Source organism: Carettochelys insculpta, chromosome 4 (assembly GCF_033958435.1).
Source record: "Carettochelys insculpta isolate YL-2023 chromosome 4, ASM3395843v1, whole genome shotgun sequence".
Taxonomy (NCBI): domain Eukaryota; kingdom Metazoa; phylum Chordata; order Testudines; family Carettochelyidae; genus Carettochelys; species Carettochelys insculpta.
This window is the reverse complement of record NC_134140.1, coordinates 20,427,271-20,448,655: the sequence shown is the minus strand read 5'-3', so window position 1 is coordinate 20,448,655 and position 21,385 is coordinate 20,427,271. Positions and strand designations below refer to the sequence as shown.

The window sequence follows — 21,385 nt, the reverse complement described above, 5'->3', positions numbered from 1 at the left end:
TTGTATGTGTAACATGGCCCTATATTGTTAATGACTATAAAATGCTTTCTCAGATTTCTTCCATATGATGCTATAAAAATACCAAAACCCATCTTAACTTTTCACTGATTAACTTTTTCTGTATGTTTTAAATATTCCTGGAACATTCCCTGAAATTCTGGAACTAAACAAATGCACCATTCAGGTTATTATATTACATCCAGACAAACAATGGATATCAAGAACACCACAAAGTCTTGTGGCACCTTATAGACTAACAGATATTTAGAATGGATATCAAGTTGAGTGGATATCAAGTTGATGATAAAACTGTCTTGTATTCCCAATTTGATGACACATGTTCCCTTTTTATGGCCTAATGCCAATCTAAAATGAAGTCACCGGCTACTTTGTAGCTTTAGAGAGTGGAACCATATAATCCCTATCCTCAAACATAATTTGCATCCCCTTCCACAGCTAAATCAAAATGGTCATCTGGATTTCAAATGCCTCTATGGAGATGTACCACCAAACACAGTTCCTCTTTATTGAGGGCTTCTTTTCTGTTACGTCCTTCTTCCTCCCCTCAGACTCCACAGCTGAAGAGTCACAATTTTTTTTTGCTCTATGTACCTGAAACTTCCCCCACTTTATCATCCTTTCCTTTATGCCACTTTTCCTGGTGATGGCTGTGGCACCAACACAGAGAATATGGATGATCAAACTTATTTTCCTACACAACCTGTTCCAGCTCACCCTGGGATATTTCCCAGTTTTCCCAGGTCAGCTGGGAAATAACCCTCAAGTATGTCCTGGGTTGACCTCAGGGCCTCCATCCAGTGAGATATGCCCAGGGGAGTTCCAACTGAAGCTTCCCAAGGAGCTTCCTTAACAGACTTTTCTTGATCCAGAGAAGTAGTGGCTCTACACTGAGGCCTTCCCAAATAGCTGAACTGCTCACCCTGTCTCTGAGAGTAAACACAGCCAACCTATGGAAAAACCTTATTTGTGCTACTTGTACTCACAGTTGTGTCCTTTCAATTGTTACAAAATGTTCATGACAATAGATGGTTAGGGACACAGAAAAACCGATAAACCAAGAGTTTTGTCTAAGAACTCAGCTCCCCATTTCACCACCACGGATCAGTAGACTACATGCACCATTGCACCAATGCATACTGCCACTTGCCATAACTTGTGAACAAGACCCCTAGATATCTGAAGTCTTACATTAAGAGCAGAAGCTCCCCTTCATTTGGAGAGAGAAGTCCACTTTCTTCTGGGAGAGGACCATGACCTCTGATTTGGAGATGCCAATTCTCAACCCAGCCACTTCACACTCAGCAGCAAAATATTCAAGTGCACATTGGTGATCAAGGAAGACATTATCATCTGCAAACAGAACAGATGCCACCTCCAAGTCCCCATACTGGTTGCACTCCACAGTTTGGCTGCACCTTGATATCCCGTTCATGAAATTTACAAAGAGTAGTGGGGACTTGGCAGACTCTATCACCCACCCTTAACAATCTCAGCTAATGCCAAGAACATGGGCAAAACTCTCACTCCAAGAATATAAGGACCGTATTGAATGCAAAGCAGCTGAGGACCATACTCCCCCTATAGTTGGAAAACACCCTCTGATCTCTTTTCTTGAGGATTTGGACCACAACCCGTTTGCAAGAAAGATACTGAAAGATACTGAATCCACCTTCCACACAGCATTGAAGAAGAATATTAACCAACCGCAATTTACGTTGTCTTAAAACATTCCTTTTTACTTTATCATACTTAACTATCCCTCATTTTATCTGCTGTGGTGAGGAAAGATGCAAGTTGACAAGAGTCTTTATGTTGTTATTCTTTGTTGGTCCCAGGATATTACAGAGACATGGAGGAAAACATTTTATTGTCCCAACTTCTCTTCAAAGAGAGAGACAAGCTTTTATGCATACAGAGTTGTTCTTTCAGTCTGGGAAATGCAGAGAGGGTGTCACAACTAAATACAAAGTGAAAAGATTGTTTCACATATGTAAACATATTTAAAGGGACCATTTCAGTTGAAATACATAATCTCTCTAATGTCCTGGTGGCAGGGGAAGCATTTTAAAAAAAGGAGTAAGGTTAATGGGTTGCAGACATGTAAAAAGCTGTTCAATCCATGATTTTTAGGGTCTAGCAAAATTATGAATTCAAGTTCTTAGGTTTGCCGTTCGAATGTGTGGCGTAATTTTCCTTTGAAGAAGATGACTGAGAAGTCAGATACAGAGTGATTCTTTCATGAAAAATGTTCAGCCACAAGGTGACAGAGCCTTTTTGTCTCTTTTTGGTTTTTGTGTACGGCATTTCCCTGACCTTAAAAAGAACTCTGTCTTAAAACCTTGTGTCTCTCACCACGAGAAATTGTTTCAATAAAAAAATAACCTTACCCACCTTAAGTTTCAAGAATATTTAATAGCAACTGAAAAGTTTTTAAATTGCAGCTTTTTATTAATTGTTCCTCACACAGGTTTTTCTTCCCTGCCTTTGTGAGAGTCACTGTTCCTAACTCTAAAATATGTCTTTTCTTTTAAATGTTTTGTTTTGCTGTATTTAAAAGTTACATTAAGCAAAAATAATTCTATATGCTTATACTTATATGTTCAGAATTAACTGTACAAAGTAGGGGGAAAAACAGGCAGAATTCTGTGAAGCAATATTACTGTTCTATAAAATAATGTATTTTTAACATCTCTGAAGAAAATGAAAATCTGTGGCTCTTCGAAATTGCTGCTTTTCACAGCCGTGTGGCCCATCCAGATGGGGGTCCTTTTCCAAAGGACCCTGCCAACTGTGAAATCCCCTTATTGCTATCTGCTAAAAAACAAAGAGAGACAAAAAGACCCTATCACCTTGTGGCTGAACATTTTTCATGAAAGAATCACTCTGTATCTGACTTCTCAGTCATCTTCTTCTAAGGAAAATTACGCCATACATTTGAATGGCAAACCTAAGAACTTGAATTCATAATTTTGCTAGACCCTAAAAATCATGGATTGAACTGCTGATGGGAATAAGGGGATTTCGAAGTTTGCGGGGTCCTTTCGAAAAGGACCCCTATCTGGACGAGCCACGCAGAAGTGAAAAGCAGCAATTTCAAAGAACCGCGGCTGGCAGAATGCGAATGAGGTGCTGAATATGCATTTCAGGGCCTCATTAGTAATCTCTGAAATGGCCATTTGCATGGCCATTTCAAAGATTTGGGCTAGTGTAGATGTAGCCATGTTTTTAAAATTAACATTGACACATGGGGGCAAATACACAGATTTTCATTTTCTTCAGAGAAGGATGTTAAAAATACATTATTTTATAGAACAATAATATTGCTTCACAGAGTTCTACCTGTTTTTTCCCCTACTTTGTACAGTTAATTCTGAACATATAATTGTAAGCATACAGAATTATTTTTGCTTAATGTAACTTTTAAATACAGCAAAACAAAACATTTAGAAGAAAAGAAGACATTTTAGAGTTAGGAACAGTGACTCACACAAAGGCAGGGAAGAAAAACCTATGTGAGGAAAAATTAATAAAAAGCTGCTATTTAAAAACTTTTCAGTTGCTATTAAATATTCTTGAGTCTTAAGGTGGGTAAGGTTATTATTTTATTGAAACAATTTCTCATGGGCTACGTCTACATTAGACGCAGCTCGCCGCCACGCAGCTCGTCCAGATGGGGCTCCTTTTCAAAAGGACCCTGGCAACTTCGAAATCCCCTTATTCCTAGTCCCTGTTTGGCTGAGCCACGCGGCAGCAAGCCGTGTCAATTTCGAAGTGCCGCGGCTGCTGGCATTCTAATGAGGCGCTGAATATGTATTTCAGTGCTTCGTTAGTAAACTTCAAAATGGCCATTTGCATGGCCATTTCAAAGTTTTGGGCTAGTGTAGACATGGCCATGGTGAGAGATGCAAGGTTTTAAGACAGAACTCTTTTTAAGGTCAGGGAAATGCCATACACAGAAACCAAAAAGAGACAAAAAGGCCCTGTCACCTTGTGGCTGAACATTTTTCATGAAAGAATCAATCTATATCTGACTTCTCAGTCATCTTCTTCTAAGGAAAATTATGCCATACATTAGAAAGGCAAACCTAAGAACTTGAATTCATAATTTTCCTAGACCCTAAAAATCACAGATTTAAATGCTGATGGGAATAAGGGGATTTCAAAGTTGGCAGCGTCCTTTTGAAAAGGACTCCTGTCTGGACGAGCCACGTGGCAGCGAAAAGCGGCAATTTCGAAGGGCTGCAGCTGGCGGCATGCTAATGAGGTGCTGAATATGCATTTCAGTGCCTGATTAGTAATCTCCGAAATGGCTATTTGCATGGCCATTTCGAAGATTTGGGCTAGTGTAGACACAACCTATGATTCCCACTGGTGACTCTGCAATTCCCACTGGTATATATTCTCTAGAGACTCCATTTAGAAGTATTCTTTATGGTAAAATGTTTTGCCAACACTCATTGTACTTAGCAGGAAGCTAAACCCAAATTCTGGAAAAAGACTTCTTATTTCTGGGGTATTTCAGAAAAGCTTTAAATAAGGATTTTCTTAACTCACTATGAAAACAAATAATGCAGTATTCCCTGTATTTTTACAGTAAATTGTCTTTGTTCTACTTTTATATTTTCAATGTTCAGAGTATTGATGGTGAATAACTATACTGTAGAAGCTGCCAGGGAGACACTAAAGAGTAGACTCCTGGGGTTTTTGACACTCCGGAACAATTTCAGACTGTGGAACAAGCGGCTTAGCTGGCTATTTCTGCTATAAAATTATCTTCAGTGACATTCAAAACTGTCATCCTTAAATTCCAACCTTAACACTCATTGAGCCAAATGATGATTTTCAAAAATTCAGATCCAGGCAGGTGTCATTGCATTGGTTCACATATGGTTTTTAACTGAAGACTCTTTCAATCATAAGATCTGAAAGTAACTTCTCCTTTTGCAAAATGAGAGCTTAGATCTGAAGTAATATTCTGCACCAAAGGGTACAACCCATAGCAAATTCAGTAAACCCTCAAGCTACATAGGGGTTGCATTCCTGCAACCCCTGCGTAACTCGAATTTTTGCACAAGTCGAAGGGTGATGGGAACCAGGCTGCTGCCTGGCTCCCAGCTCCTGTGGGCTTGCAGGAGCCAGGAAACTGAGCAGCCCACCAGAGCTGGTCAGTTTCCTGGCTCCCATGGCTAGTCAGTTTCCCAGGTCCCACAGGCGGCAAGCAGCGGGGAGACGGGAATCAGGCTGCCGCTTGGTTCCCAGCTCCCATCACTTAGGGGACCTGGGAAACTGACCAGTCATGAGTCTGCATGCACGCGCGTGCACACCCACCTACATACACACACACACACACACACACACACACACACACACACGCACAAAATCCTATAGGAACAGTATCTCCAGCAACCACAGTCAAAGTGAGACTCTAGTGAGAATCTACTGAGGAAAATGCATCTATGCCCACAACAGAAACTATTACAATTTAGAACTTGTAAATTAACTAGGTTGTAGGAAGTCATAATATTTTTCCATAAAGCAGTGATCCTCAAACTAACCATTTGTGCGTCCAGGGGGAACACGGGTTAAAGTCCGGGTGGAACACGTGTTAAGGCCCAGGCCAACCTCAACAGGGGGCAGAGAGACACATCCACCCTAGCCACAGCTCTGACCTCTGCTTCACTCCTCCACCAGCCCAGCCCAGCTCCACTCTGCCCCCATTTCCTCTCCAATTCCAGGCCAGCTCTGTATATAGACCTTGTTCCTTCCCTATCTCCACTTCAGCCCACAGATCTGCCTTCAACCCAAAGTCTTCTGCTGAGCCAACTATGCAGTAAGCTGGGGGAAAGAGCACAGACAGATTCCATTACTGGTAAATGGGGGTGCAACATGAAAAATTTGAGCACCACTGGTATAAAGGAAGATTTCAGAAGGCATGTCTTTGATACGTGTTTGACTAGTAATTGAAAGGCTTTAATATGCACAGTTAATCAATAGTCAGATGAACTTATAGGGAGGAATACTACCAAGTACCCTTGTTATTTATTATGAACTACTGCAGAAAAACTCGTAAAGATTAAGCAGACTTTTTCAAAGAAGCATACTGCCATCTGGCTAAAAATTACCTTGAATTGTGCAGATATGCTAGCTCATCTCTCTTTTTCAGTGCAGAGTACCTATGAATTTTATTACAATTTATTTATTATGTCATGGTATAAGACACGGTCTACACTTGAAACACACAATCTGTGTATCAACAAAGCACAATCAGAAGAGTAGACAGATGTATGAGCAGAGGCTGAAAAGGAAAGCCAAAATTCCTGAAGCCCAAACTTGGAATGGTAAAGACACTAAAAGAGTCCCTATGACAATTTAGCAAGTTTTAGTCCCTTGTAGTAAATATCAACACTTTTAATTTCTTTTTTAATGTTTATTAATTTACATATGAACTTCCAAAATCTTTAGTGTATTAGCAAAGAATATCAAAACAAAAAAGCAGTAAAGTAGCACTTTAAGGACTAACAAAATAATTTATTAGGTGAGCTTTCGTGGGACAGACCCACTTCTTCAGACCATAGCCACACCAGACCAGACTCAATATTTAAGGCACAGAGAACCAAAAATAGACTAAATGGACTAACCTGGTTAGCTCCAGTGATGGTATCGCCAGAATAGATATGTGGACAAAGCTGGCAGCTGGCTTTGTTGCAGGTTTATGAATATTTGGTAAAGACCTGAATTAAACCTGAATTACCCACCAGGAGAAATAAAAAAACAAATTGACCGGGCCAGACGAATACCCAGAGACCAGCTACTCCAAGATACGCTCGAAAAAGCCAAGAACAGAACACCACTGGTCATTAGCTACAGCCCCCAACTCAAACCACTGCAAGGCATTATTAAAGACCTACATCCTATCCTTAATCAGGATGCCACACTCCAGAAGGCTCTAGGTGACAGGCCTGTTCTCTCCTACAGACAACCTCCCAACCTTATGAGGATTCTCACCCACAGCCACAGCCTATACTGCAGGAACACCATTCCTGGGACTTTTCCTTGCAACAAAGCCCGCTGCCAGCTTTGTCCACATATCTATTCCGGCGATATCATCACTGGACCTAACGAGTATCAGAGAGGTAGCTGTGTTAGTCTGTAGCTTCGAGAACAGCAAAAAGTCTTGTGGCACCTTATAAACTAACATATATTTTGGAGCATAAGCTTTCGTGGGCAAAGACCCGCTTCATCAGATGCATGAGTGGAGGGGGGGGGTTCTAATACTCCTCTGAAACCACCACCTCACACTCATGCATCTGATGAAGCAGGTCTTTGCCCACGAAAGCTTATGGACCTAACCAGGTTAGTCACAGAATCACGGGCACATTCTCATGTTCCTCAACTAACATCATATATGCCAGCATGTGCCAACAATGCCCACATGCTTTGTATATTGGACAGATTTCAAAAACTCTCTCAGACAAAGAGTTAATGGGCACAAAACAGACATCAAAGCACTCCTGATCCACAAACAAGTTAGTCTACATTTTAATGGAGTGGGGCATTCTGTTAATGACCTAAGAGTTTGCGTCTTATTAAAGAAGAATTTTCACTCTGCTTTGGAAAGAGAAACTGCTGAACTCTCTTTCATATTCAAATTCAACACATTAACACATGGTTTGAACCAAGATGCAAATTTTCTGGGACACTATAGGGGCTCTTCTGCATATTTGGCTTCATCTAATTCTTGACTTCCCCCCCACTCCCGCCCTTGTGCTCTCTGATTTGCTCACCTTGATAATTTTTTTCTGATTTGTCAACCTTGATTACTAGTTTTGGATCTCTATGCCTTAAATAGTGAGTCTGTTCTGGTATGGCTATGGTCTGAAGAAATGGGTCTGTCCTACGAAAGCTCACCTAATAAATTATTTTGTTAGTCTTTAAAGTGCTACTTTACTGCTTTTTTGTTTTGATAGTATATAGACTAGCACGGCTTTCTCTCTGGTACTAAGCAAAGAGTATGTTTGAGTTCTAACTGGATTTTAATCTGTAAAGTGACCTTTACTTAAGAATTTCATATCATTGAGTGTTGAGCTATACCTAGTTAACCTCAGGATTTTACATCTTTCAGAATCAGGTGTGCTGAATAAAACAAACTTCTCAAACTACTAAGATATATACAAAAAATATAAACAAAACTGGGTGATAGATAAAAAACAGTTATTATAGCAGATGTTTTCTATAAAGAACTGGGTAGTCGATAAAAACTTATCCAGTACAGACGGATTGTGTGAGAAAAGAAACCGTAATAATGACCAGATTAGAACTCTCCTTATCTTATCACTTATGTAAACTAAAGACACCATACACAAATCCGTGAGAAATGAAGTAAAATATAAATGTCATAACAAGACAGATACTAAAATTAATCATGAAAAAGTATTTTCCCTCAAAAATGAAGGCTACTGTCTCAGATTCTGTAAAAAGACACAGAGCTTTTAAAATTAGGCATGGAGTGCAAGCTACTGCATCCCACCAGTTACAGCTCAGAAAGACACAGGGTACACCTGTATTCCAGTGTATGCACAAATTCAGACTCAGACTCAAGCCTTCCATTCATACTAAGCCAGGACTTAGCTTAGAATCACAGGGCTGGAAGGGACCTCAGGAGGTCATCTAGTCCAGCCCCTGCTTCAAGCAGCATCAAACCCAACTAAGTCATCCTAGCCAGGACCTTGTCAAGCCGGCATTTAAAAACCTCGAAGGATGGCGAATCCACCAAGTCCCCAGGCAACGCATTCCAGTGCTTCACCACCCTCCTGGTGAAGTACTTTTTCCTAGTATCCAACCTACACCTCTCCCTCTGTAACTTCAGACCATTGCTCCTTGTTCTGCCATCCATCACCACTGAGAACAATTTCTCTCCATACTCTTTAGAGCACACCCCTTTAGGAAGTTGAAGGATGCTATTAAGACACCCCTCAGTCTTCTCTTCCATAAACTAAATAAGCCCAAATCCCTCAGCCTTTCCTCATAGGTCATGTGCTCCATCCCCTTAATCATTTTTGTTGCCCTCCACTGAACCTGCTCCAGCACATCCACATCTTTTTTATACTGGGGGCCCAATTCTGGACACAATATTCCAGAGGTGGCATCACCAGTGCCAAATAGAGGGGAATAACCACTTCTCTAGATCTGCTCGTAATGCTCCTCCTAATGTACCCTAATATGCCGTTAGATTTCTTGGCTACTAGGGCACTCTGTTTACTCATATCCAGCCTTTCATCCACCATCCACCATAACCCCTAGCTCCCTTTCCACTGTACTGCTGCTTAGCCAGTCTCTCCCCACCCAACTTATGCAGGCCACTCTGGAGGGATCTGAGCTCAGGTCAGGCATTGACTCAGGGTTCAAGCCTTATTGTTTTACACTGTAGACACAGCCCTCTTGACTCAGATCCTGAGAGTCCTCCAAAAAGTATTCCACAATCTCAGGAGCCAATTTCCTCTCTCCTTACTACTCCAAGGGCTCTTGAATCTCTTCCACTAAAAAGGAAAACCACCATTGCTGGTATACTGCAGCAGCTGACTGAGACAGCATAAACCTCTCTGACTATTGAGCAGTAAGAACACCACAGCTGCAAACTCTGTTTGCAATGGAAACTGAACAGAACAACCTTTTTGCAAATCATACTGCATTAAGGTCATATGAGCAGTCTGGTAATGGTAAACCTCCAATGCAAAGCCATCAAAACTGTGGAAATGAGTAACAATGCATACTCACAAATAATTAAGAAGTTGACGGATTGCAAAATTACTGGATTCATGGCCAGTGCAGGGAGCAGATTAAGCCGTTCTAAAGTACCAGAAAACCAGAGACCAGAACCGCACTCCAGGCACCTTGGCAACTTCACACCTGTATATTATATTATATTATATTTTATTAAATTGACTGGTGCTGGACACCATTCTCAGCCTGGACACAACCCTGATGCATGATCACCTAGTCAGCCAGGATGGTGCCATGCTAGTTCCAGAATCCAGCATTGGGACTGATGGAAGAAAGTAGTAGGCATTGAATGGGGACAATGAAGTTGCCCTGATGCTGAAACTGGTTCCAGAGCATGCAGTGGGAGTAGAAGCAGCATATTCTAGGTCCAGACTTGGAAGAGCTGATGCATCCCCAAAAAAGTAGCTCGCTGTGGAGCCTACAGCAGATGCAGATAGTACAGAACCTGATCTTAATCCCTGTAAATTTGGGGCTCCGTTTAAACATTTATTAACAAATAAATAGGAGGAATTTCTGCTCCAGGAACTAATGCACAAGTTACACAAAGCCCCAGTTAGCAGCGTGTATTTGACAAGACCAAGGTACCTCTCAACATCACCACACAGAGCATAAAAAAGTGACCTGCACACAGTAAAGAATACCTTTTAAGTATATATTCCACAAAAAAACAACAGTTATTTTTGCCAGCGTCATGCCCGTTTCTTAAAAATAACCACCTTACATTGCCAAGCCTGTAAGTATGCCAGCCTGTAACCATTCTAAGGTCCACTGAAATGCCTGAAAGGAGAAGTTACCCACCTTGTGCAATAATGATGGTTCTTCAAGAAGTGTCTCTCTCCATGTGCTCCACCATAGGCATGTCTTCATCCCCATTTTGCTGATCAGAGAACTTCAGTGGGATCTGAAGTCTATTTTGCCATGCATGGGCATTCTCTCTTTATGCTGTGCCGTGAGGCTAGTCAGTGCACATTGGCTAACACGCCTCATTTCCTTATCTATGACTCTGTGGTAGAGAAGAACTCTGAAGTTGAAAGGAGGAAGGTGAGTTGTGGAGTTCCAGTTGGAGTGGGGACACATCTCAAAGAATCATTATTACCACACAAAATGAGTAACTTCTTCAAGTTTTTTCCCTTTTGGTGCTCCACTGGACAAGATGCCTGAGCAGTACCCCTTCTGGAGGGCTGGGACTTCTGAGTTGAATCACTTACACGACAGTACCATGAAGCCAAAAGATGGTATCAGAGGTGGAGTTCCCAGGGGGCATGTGGTATTCTGCAAAAGTGTCACTCATGTCACTGCTCATGGACCTCTGAGATACGGACATTCTTGTTAAGCCTACGGGTGATGAGATTGATCTTGTGGAGTGTATGTACACCAACTAGGAGAGATCGTGTTACAAATTTGGTAACACTGTCTGATACAATTCAAGACTCACTTACCGAGTGCCTTTAGGCTTGTATTGCTGCATCCTTGAATCTTTCCACCACACAGAGGAGAAATCTAGAGGACTTCCTGGATCCATCTGTCTTTTCAAGGCAGAAGGCCCAGGCACTCCTAATAGCTAAGATATGTAGTATAGCCTCCCTATTGTCTTGGTGAGGCTGGACGTAGACAATGTGAAATGCAGAGGTTACTTTAGGGCTGAATTTTGGATGTGGTGTCAGTGTACCCTTGTCTGGAAAAAATACTGCATCTGGGGGATGCACCATCAGAGCTCTCTTCTCTCCTATTCTTCTAGCCAAGGTAATCTTTACTATCAAGAAGATTGTTTTCACTGTTAGGTACATGAGTGAAATATAACCATAAACTGAAGGGGAGCCGAGTCAGCCTTTTCATTACCAGATTTAGGGTCCACATAGGGTGAAAAAAGTTGAGAGGGAAAAATTTATTATACCCTTAAGAAACCTTTGAGTGGGTGGGTGCAACAGCATTAGGTATCCCTTTATACGTTGGTGAAAGGCTGCAATAACTACTAGATAGACCCTAAAACAGCATAGAGGCAACCCTGACTGTATAGGAATCTAGGATGTGTAGAAGGGTCAAGAATGTTAAGGAGATTTGTTGGGACATGCACCAAATCTGGAACCTGGACCATTTCTACAGTTAAGTACTTTGTGTGGGGGACTGTCTACTGTGCAGTAGAAACTCTTGTACTTCTCTTGAACAGGCACTCTCTAGGTGTTGGAACCAAGGAGGAACCATGCTTTAAGGAAAAGAATCCTAAACTGGGATGCAGGATATACCCCTTCTCCTGATTTGTCCTCCTTGATCACTGTTTTTGGTTCTCTGTGCCTTAAATATTGAGTCTGTTCTGGTATGGCTATGGTCTGAAGAAGTGGGTCTGTTCCACGAAAGCTCACCTAATAAATTATTTTGCTAGTCTTTAAAGTGCTACTTGACTCCTTTTTGTTTTGATAGTATATAGACTAGCACTGCTCCCTCTCTGTTACTATTCCCTTTCTCCTGTGCAGGAAGGTTAGGAGAGAAATCAGCAGGAACATCACAAGCTGTACTAGGTAAGAGTACTAGATCCGTCTCAGCTAACCATGAGCAATCAGAATGATGTGCAGTCCCTTTCTTTATATCTTTTGCAGGACCTTCAGCAGTAAAGGAAACACAAGAAAGGTGTAAAAAAGCTATGAGTGCCAGGGGAGAAGACATCACCCAGAGTGTGCTGTCCCACCCCCAAACTAGAGCAGTAATGTGGACATTTCTTGTTCTGCTGAGTGTCAAACAGGTTTTTGGATGGTTTTTCCTACATCTGAATAAGTTGTGGAATAGCGATAGGTATCTCTCCCATCTGTGATCGCATGAGGATTTGCAGCTGTGATTGTTCATAATCAAGTTTCATGTTTCTGGGAAGTAAACCATAGACAGAGCAATTTTGTGGGAGGTTCACTAGTTCCATAATCTCATTGCCTCCATGCATAGGGAGGGTGACCAGGCCCATTACGGTCAGTTGATCTAGTATATGCAGGCTATATTGTCTGTTAGGGTCTTTGTATGTGATTCTGTGATCAACTGGAGCAAATGCGTGCAGGCATTCCTGGCTGGTCTCAGTTCAGGGGACCAATGTGGAGCAACATCTCTATAGAGAACTGTTTGCCTTGAGTCATGAGGCCATTTATGCACAGCCCACCCCATAAATGAGATGCCGTAGGTAAAAAGCAATGATGGTGACATTGTTTGGTGATAATATGGTGACATGATGGTGGTGGTTTGCACACATTGGCTGGCTCCTTTCACCAGTTTGATCATGGCGGGTAGAAACACGTGGTTGTGCAGCTGGCCTCTGTTCAGTCTCTAAACCAAACTGAACCATAGCTGGAGGCACTGCACATATAGTTGGGTGTCTGGTATCACGTCATGCCTATTTATATGTGCCCCAAAAGCTGGAAGCGAAGCAAAGCCAAGCTGGTATCTGCAGACTGTACTGAATAGCATATATGAGTGAAACCAACTATAGAAACCTGTGTGGCAGTAGGGGGGGACGTTGGCCTGTATAGTATGTAGGTCAGCACCTAGGAAATCCAGGCACTGCACTGGAGTGAAGGCAAGCATCTGGGTGTAGATCTGTAAATCCAGTTGTGTAACAAGTTTACCACAGTGTTGACGGCTTTGTGGGCTTCCTAGAGAAATCAGGCGCTGAAGAAACAGATGTCCACATATGGGTAAACCTTATGCCTTGTGAACATAAGCATTAGACTACCAGTAAGAGAACTTTGGATCAGACTCTTAGGACTGATGCTAGTCTGAAGGGGAGGACCCTACATGGTCATGGCAATGGTCATGTCTCAGAGTGAAACTGAGAAATAACCTGCAAATGAGTAAGACTGAGATATGAAAGCAGGCATTCTACAGTTTGAGGGCTGAAAAAAAACAGTCTCTTTATTCTACGGTTGGAATGTTCATCAATCAGATGACCATCTTGAATTTCTGAGATATGACAAACTGTTGAGATCTATGAGGTCAAATATGGATCTACATTCTCCTTTTATTTTAGGGATTTAAAAGTAATGAGAGTAGAAACTCCTTGCCTCATAGATGTTGATGTAGTGGTTCTATGGCACCTAGCTGGAGACGGTGATTTAGCGCCTGTCAGAGCAAACTCTCTTGAGAAGGGTCCCTGAAAAAGAATGGGGAAGTGTGTTGCAAAAGGAGTACAGAGGTCAAATGGACTGAGTGCCAGGATCAAATGATCTCAAAACCAGGGGAGTGTTGGGAGCAGGCTAGGCCGGGCTAGAGGGTGTGGAGGGAGCTGCGGGCTGGGAGCGTGTTGGGAGCGAGCTGGGCCAGGCCAGAATGTGGGGGCGGAGCTGTGGGCTGGGTGTTGGGAGTGGACCAGGCTGGGCCAGAGGATGCGGGGGGAGTGGAGAGTGGCTGGAACCGCCTGACCGTATGGCTGTGGGCACCCCACTGCGTGCCCAGAGCCACTTTGCAGCACGTAGCCGCAGCTAATGCACCACGTGGCAGGAGACGCTTTGCTATGCGCAGGTGGAGGTATCAGCGGGTCTGGTAGAAGAGGTGGTGGTTCTTCCGGGCTGTGCCAGTGCTAATTCCTTAGCTTTCCTGAGGGGGTGCAGGGAGCAGTGGGCCAGAGGGGTTCGAGGGCCAGGTCGGGGTGGGTATGGGGAGCGGGCAGGGCCAGGCCAAGCCAGAGGGTGTGGGGGGTGCTGCAGAGCATGGCTGGAGCTGCCTGACCAGGGTGTTGGGAGCAGGCCAGGCCAGGCCGGGCCAGGCTGGAGGATGCGGGGGAGATGTTGGGACTGGGCTGGGTCAGGCCGGAGGGAGCTGCAGGCTGGGGGGGCAAGGTTTGGGACTGGGCTGGGCCGGGCCGAGCCAGAAGATCCGGGGAGCTGCGGACCGTGCCTGGATGCGCCAGACTGCATGGCTCTGGGCACCCCGCCACTCAGCTGGAGCCACTTCACAGCACGCAACCATGGCTGTGCACAGCTAGGGGTACCAGCAGCTCGAGTAGAGGAGGTGGTGACTCCTCTGGGCTGCACCAGTGGTAAGTCCTTAACTTGCCTGGTGGGGGGAGTTCCAGGACTGGGCCAGGTGGGTGCTGAGAGGGGGACGGGATGGGGGATGCAGTGGGAGCTACAGACCAGGAGGTGTTGGAAGCAGGCAGGTGTTGGGAGTGGGCCCGGCTGGGAGGTGTGGGGGAGGGCTGATGCCAGGGAGATGTTGGGAGTAGGCCTGGCTGTGGCCAGGGGGATGTTGGAAGTGGGCCCGGCCAGAGGGTGTGGAGAAGGGCTGCGCCCAGGGGGATGTTGGGAGTGGGCCTGGCCGGAGGGTGCGGGGGAGGGCTGCAGGCAGTGGGGGAGCTCAGTGACAGGAGACCAGATGATGGTGGGGAGGATTGAGCGGGCCCAATCCTCCCCGCCATTTGCCATGTATTATTTCTTCTTGCTCACATGGTCTTCCGCAAGCCCTGAACAGGGGCAGCCCCAGCAGCCTATAGGCACCGGGCAGGCAGCTTGGACCCCCGAGCATGACAGTGGGTGGGCGGATTGAGCGGCTTCTGCCCCCTCATTCGTCATGAGATGAAGGTCTGGGATACTTGGGCTTCTGAATTATTTTGGTTAATCCAAATGGCGTATGAACCACGATTTGGTCACCGACATCCAAGAGAGTGCGACTCCTTATGTCACCCCAGGGAAGACAACCCTGTCAGAAAATTCCCCATCACCTTGGGGGTAGATTTGGGAGATCCAAAGGCTATGGGAGTAAACCCAGACAGCAAATCCTGAGTGGAGACCCTAACGTGGTTAGCAAGGAGGATTTATCAAACCCGCTTTCTGGCATCTCCTTGCAGTCACCTCAGTTCCAAACATACTGACTTCTGTCTTTCCTTTCAATTCAACTGAGGTAACTGAGAGGGGTATAGCGTGGCTTGGGGAATGCACATGCTCCAAACTCTAGGCCAGGCAATGCAGAGTGTAAGAGGGTGCCAAATGGAGATGACATGCTATCCTTGCTAATAGCATGGAAACAACACAGGAAGTGGCAGTTACAGATTATAAGCCCTCCTCAACTGGCAAATAGGAGGATGCCATGGCTTACTTTCATCAGTGGGAGGAGTCATCCCACTCCACTTGTCAGCTACCACCTGCCTCAAGCTGAGCAGCGCCCCCAGTCTATAAGGTGCTGATGTGCCATATTTGCCTTCTTCATTGGGTGCATGGGGATAGAACAAAAATTTAAATGTAGATGTAAATGATGTACCTGCCAAAAAATGAAACAATAAATCAACTTGCCTCCAGCTCGGTAGCTGGAATGTGCAGACCATGTGTCTGGGACTTGAATCTGCCCATGATCTTACGAACAGTGACTCGATACACAAAACAGCAGTCATAGATCAACAGCTACACAAACGGAACATCAACATCACAGCTCTCCAGGAAACCAGGCTGGCAGATGCTGGGTCAGTGACAGAAACCAACTACGCTTTCTTCTGGAAGGGCTTGAGTTCAGAGGAACACTGCCTTTATGGAGTTGGATTTGCTGTTCGGAACAATCTGCTGAAATCTATCAATATGCCCACAGCTGAATCAGAACGCACTATATCCCTGAAGCTCTGCACCAAATCAGGATATGTCAACATCATCAGTGCTTATGCACCCGCGTTGGCGTCATGTGCTAAAGACAAGGACCACTTTTATTATAATCTTCATAAAGTTATTGACTCCTTTCCAACTGGAGAATAACTGTACATCCTTGGCAACCTCAATGCAAGAGTTGGATGCAACCATCAGTCCTGGCATGTCTGCCTCGGTCATCAAGTTATTGGGAAAATGAATGAAAATGGTCAAAACCTTCTCAAATTCAGCTCTCAAAATCAACACTGCATCACTAATACTTTCTTTAACTTGAATGAGTGTCACAAGGTTTCATGGCACCACCCCAGATCTGCTCACTGGCATCAACTTGACCTTGTACTGGTACACAGGAAACATCTCGATACTGTCAAAAGTACATGCACATATCACAGTGCAGATTGTGGCACTGATCACTCCTTGATCATCAGCAGAGTGAAAATTGTCCTAAAGAAACTCTATAGAAAAAGGAATATAATAAGCCAAAAATCAATACCAGAGATGCACTGAAATGTTCTGTCTTCATAGATGATCTTACTCAAAATGGAACACAAACCTGACCAACAAACCATTGATGAAACATGGTCCATGCTGAGAGATGCAACATATGAATGTGCCGAATCTGCCTTTGGAACATGTAAATTCTCTAACAAAGACTGGATGAATGAAAATGGTGACATTCTTAGGCCTCTTCTTGAAGAAAAACACAAGGCATATTGAATAACAAAGAACCCATCTCAAAGCACAACAGATCAACTTTGAAACGCAAGATCCGTTCTTCAGAGAGAAGCCAGGCGGTGTCTGAACAAGTATGGGGCTGATCTATGTTCTAATATTCAAAAAAGCATCTGATTTGGGTGACCTGAAAACCACGTATGATGGATTGAAGAAAGCACTCGAACCTAACATTACTAAAGTTGCCCCACTGAAGCATTTCAAAGGACAGGTGATCACAGACAAAAAGCTGCAGATGTCCAGATGGGTGGAACAATACTCAAGTCTTTATTCCCACAAGCATGCAATACAACCTGAACTTGAAAACCTCATCCCAACTGTTCCAGAAATGTCTGAGCTAGATGCAGAGCCTACCGAGGAGGAACCTTCTCAAGCGCTTGATGCTCTCTCCAATGGAAAAGCACCAGGAAATGACAGAATTCCAGCTGAAGTCCTGAAGGCAAATAAGGCTGTGCTCTTCCCCCTCCTCTATGATTTACTCCTAAAATGTTGGAGAGCGGGAGATATCCCACATGATATGAAAGATACGAAGATCATCACTCTGTATAAAAACAAAGGCGACAAGGGTGATTACAACAACTACAGAAGTATCTCGTTACTGAGCATCACAGGCAAAGCATTTGCCTGTGTCATATTCAAACGCCTGCAAAACCTCTCAGATTCAGTCTAGCCAGAAACACAATGTGGCTTCAGGGCTAGCAGGTCACCAATGGACATGATTTTCTCACGTAGACAACTACAGGAAAAATGCACAGAACAAGGAAAGCCATTATTCATAGTATTTGTGGACTTAATAAAGGTGTTTGATACAGGACTATACAGGATATTAACCAAGATTGGCTGCCCACCAATCCTACTCAAGCTCATAACATAATTTCATGGAAAGCAACAGTGTAATACGATGGATCTACATCGGAACCGTTTGCGATGAACAGTGGAGTCAAACAAAGGTGTGTTCTTGCTCCTACCCTCTCCAGCATATTCTTCTCAGTTCTACTAAACTGTGCATTTCAAAACACACACAGCAATGTATTGCTCCACACAAGATTAGATGGTTCTCTATACAACCTGGCAAGACTCAAGGCCAAAACTAAGGTCAAGAAAGTCCTTGTTAGGGAACTCCTCTTCACAGATGATGCAGCTCTCATCGCTCATAATGAAGACACACTACAGTCACTGATGGTTTCTCTACCCAGAGCCTGCAAGTTGTTTTCCCTTGATATAAGCATGAAGAAAACTGTTGTATTCACTCAAGGTATACCTCAGCGACCCAATGTCATTCTGGATAACAGCCCATTTGACATGGTTCAAAAGTTCTGTTACCTTGGATCTACTGTCACCACAAACCTATCCATGGACAAAGAACTGAACATCAGAATCGAGAAGGCAGCTACGATTTTTGGCAGACTTACAAAATGAGCATGGAACAATCCTCAGCTGACAATGAAAACAAAGATACTAATCAACCAGGCATGTGTAGTATCTTGCTATACGGTTCTGAGACATAGACCACTTACTTGAACCAGGAGAAAAATGTGAACAGCTTCCATCTTCGCTGCCTCCACAGAATTATGAATATCAACTGGCAAGATAAAGTTTCACATGAAGATGTCCTGTCAAGATCTGGCATACCCAGCCTCATAGCGATCCTTAGCAGCAGAAGACTACGATGGCTTGGTCATGTGAGAAGAATGGGTGATGAACGTCTTCCCAAAGAAATCCTCTTCAGTGAATTGTCATGTGGGTTGTGAACAGACGGAAGACCAAAGCTAAGATTCAAGGATATGCGCAAAAACACCATGAAAAAATTCAAAATCAATCCAAAATCCCGGGAATCTACATCATCAGATAGAAATACCTGGCAACAATTGCTACAACAGGGCACATCATCCTTCGAGAGTATATGTACAAGCCACACAAAAGAACTTCATCTCAGAAGGAAAAACTCTCAGACTCAAGAATTCGGAAATAGACTGACATGCAGTTATTGCAATCGACCATGCAAATCCAATATTGGACGGATAACCCACAAGAGAAGCAGCAGACTCAAATACTGCCCATAGATCCTCACCACCACTGCTAACCACCGTCTCTCGAGTTGAAAGGGGGCCATTATGTGTTTGCATCAGTTTGTGGGGAGTCGTCTTGTAGCACCTAAACCTGCCAATCACAAATGGCATTTATAGTAGCAAGTTGGGACTTGGTTTGCAGGCAAAATGGTTTGTGTCTGGGGGACTTCCCTTTCTCAATTGGCAGTTCATAATGGTTCCAAGATTATACTGAGCCACGTAAGGTCTGGGCTGGGACTAAAATGTCTCTTTTGCCCCAGTGTATAGCATCCCAGTCAGAGGGTAGCCCTGGAATCCTTTACGGTTTGAAGGAATGCATCAGTCTTGCAATGAAGAGCACTGTGCACTCAAAAGGAAGGTCTTCCAACATTGACTGCACCTCTTTTGGGAATCCTGATAAATGGAGCTATGACATCACATCACCACTGCCAGGGAGATGGACCTAAGTGCTATGTTAGCAGCACTGAGGGTTGATTTTAGTGTGGTTTTGCTACTAAAAGACTGGTGATGATTGGATGCCTGTACTAGTTAATGCCAATGAAAATGGGGTGGGTTCAGAGCTAAGATACGAAAATAACACATTAAAACTTACTTAGACACATTAGATGTCTTCAAATCACCAGGACCTAATTAAATAAATCCTAGAATAATCAAGGACCTAACAGGAGATATCTGAGCCATTACTTATCTTTGAAAAGGCATAGAAGATGGGAGAAATTCCAGAAATCTAAAAAAGGGCAAATATAGTGTTCACGTACAGGAAGGCAAATAAGAGCAACCCAGGGAATTAGAAACCAGTCAGCTTAACTTCTGTATCAGGAACAATAATGGAGCAAATAATTAAGGAATCCATTTGCAACCATCTGGAATAAATTGATAAGTAACAATAAGTAAGGATTTGTAAAGAACTGATCATGTGAAACCAACCTGATAGCTTTCTATGATAAGATAATAAGCCTCTGGGATAAGGAGGATGCTATAGCTGTAGTATATCAAGACAATACTAAAGCATTATAATGTGGTCTTACATAAATGTCTCATTAACAAACTAAGGAAATATAACCTAGATGAAGATGCATCTAGGTGAATGCATAACTGGTTGGGTAACTGTTCCCAGAGAGTTGTTATCAATGGTTTATAGTCATTCTAGAAGGGCATAATGATTTGGATTCCACAGGGATCAGTTTTGGGACTGATTCTATTCAATGTCTTCAGCACTGATTAAGATCAGGGTGTGCAACATAATGGACAGGCCCACTCAGGGGAGTGTGAAATTTTGTAAGGTGGGGTGCAGCACAATCAAGCGCTGGGTCTCAGACTCATCCATCTCATTGAAATACCTTACTGTTTTTATGTATGTGTACTTACTTTTATATACCAATTAATAAAGTTTTTACATTCTACATAGTTATTTTCTTACACATACCCAAAAGGGTTTTCTCACATGAAACTGAAATTTCCACCAGTCTGGATTACATTAGACAAGTTGGAGGACCCTGCTAATTGCAGGGATGAAAAGTGGGGCCTGACTTAAAAAGTTTGCTCACCCAGTTTAGATAATGGCAGATAGAGCACACTGACAAAGTTTGTGGATTGTACCAAACTGGGAGGGGTTGCAAGTACTGTGGAGGAAACTATTCTAATTCAAAATGACTTAGACAAACTAGAGAAATGGTCTGGAGGTAAGTAAGATGAACTTCAATAAAGATAAATGCAAAGTACTCCACTTAGGAAGGAATAAGCAGCTTCACACGTACAAAATGGGAAGTGACAGTCTAGGAAGGAGTACTGCAGAAAGGGATCTCAGAGTCATAATGGATCACAGGCTCTGAGCCCTCCTCTGGGTCATCATCTACTTGGGACTCACACTGAGTGCTTGCACATGTCAATTCCAAAGAAGAAAAAAAACAGTTACCAACCCCTCTGTAACTGTTCATTAAAATGTGTTGCTCATGTACATTCCAAAACCCATCCTGCATCCGCTCTTTGGAGAATGTCCGTAAGAAGAAACAAAACCAGGGCAAAGTGAGGAGGACCACCTTATACCAGCAGTTTGAGTGTGTAACGTTAGAAGGTGCTACAGCCAACCCAATATATACCACTAAGGGAAAAACTTCTGGCAACTGTATGCAGGGCATACACATACCTATGTTGGAATGGACACGTGAAACATATCAAAAA

At 43.4% G+C, this 21,385-nt stretch overlaps 1 protein-coding gene across 3 annotated transcripts in view; it reads right to left on the bottom strand.

The window, feature by feature from the left end:
* RGS12 (regulator of G protein signaling 12) overlaps nt 1-21,385 on the bottom strand; it is a 154,524-nt gene that overhangs the window by 115,750 nt on the left and 17,389 nt on the right. The window lies entirely within an intron of this gene.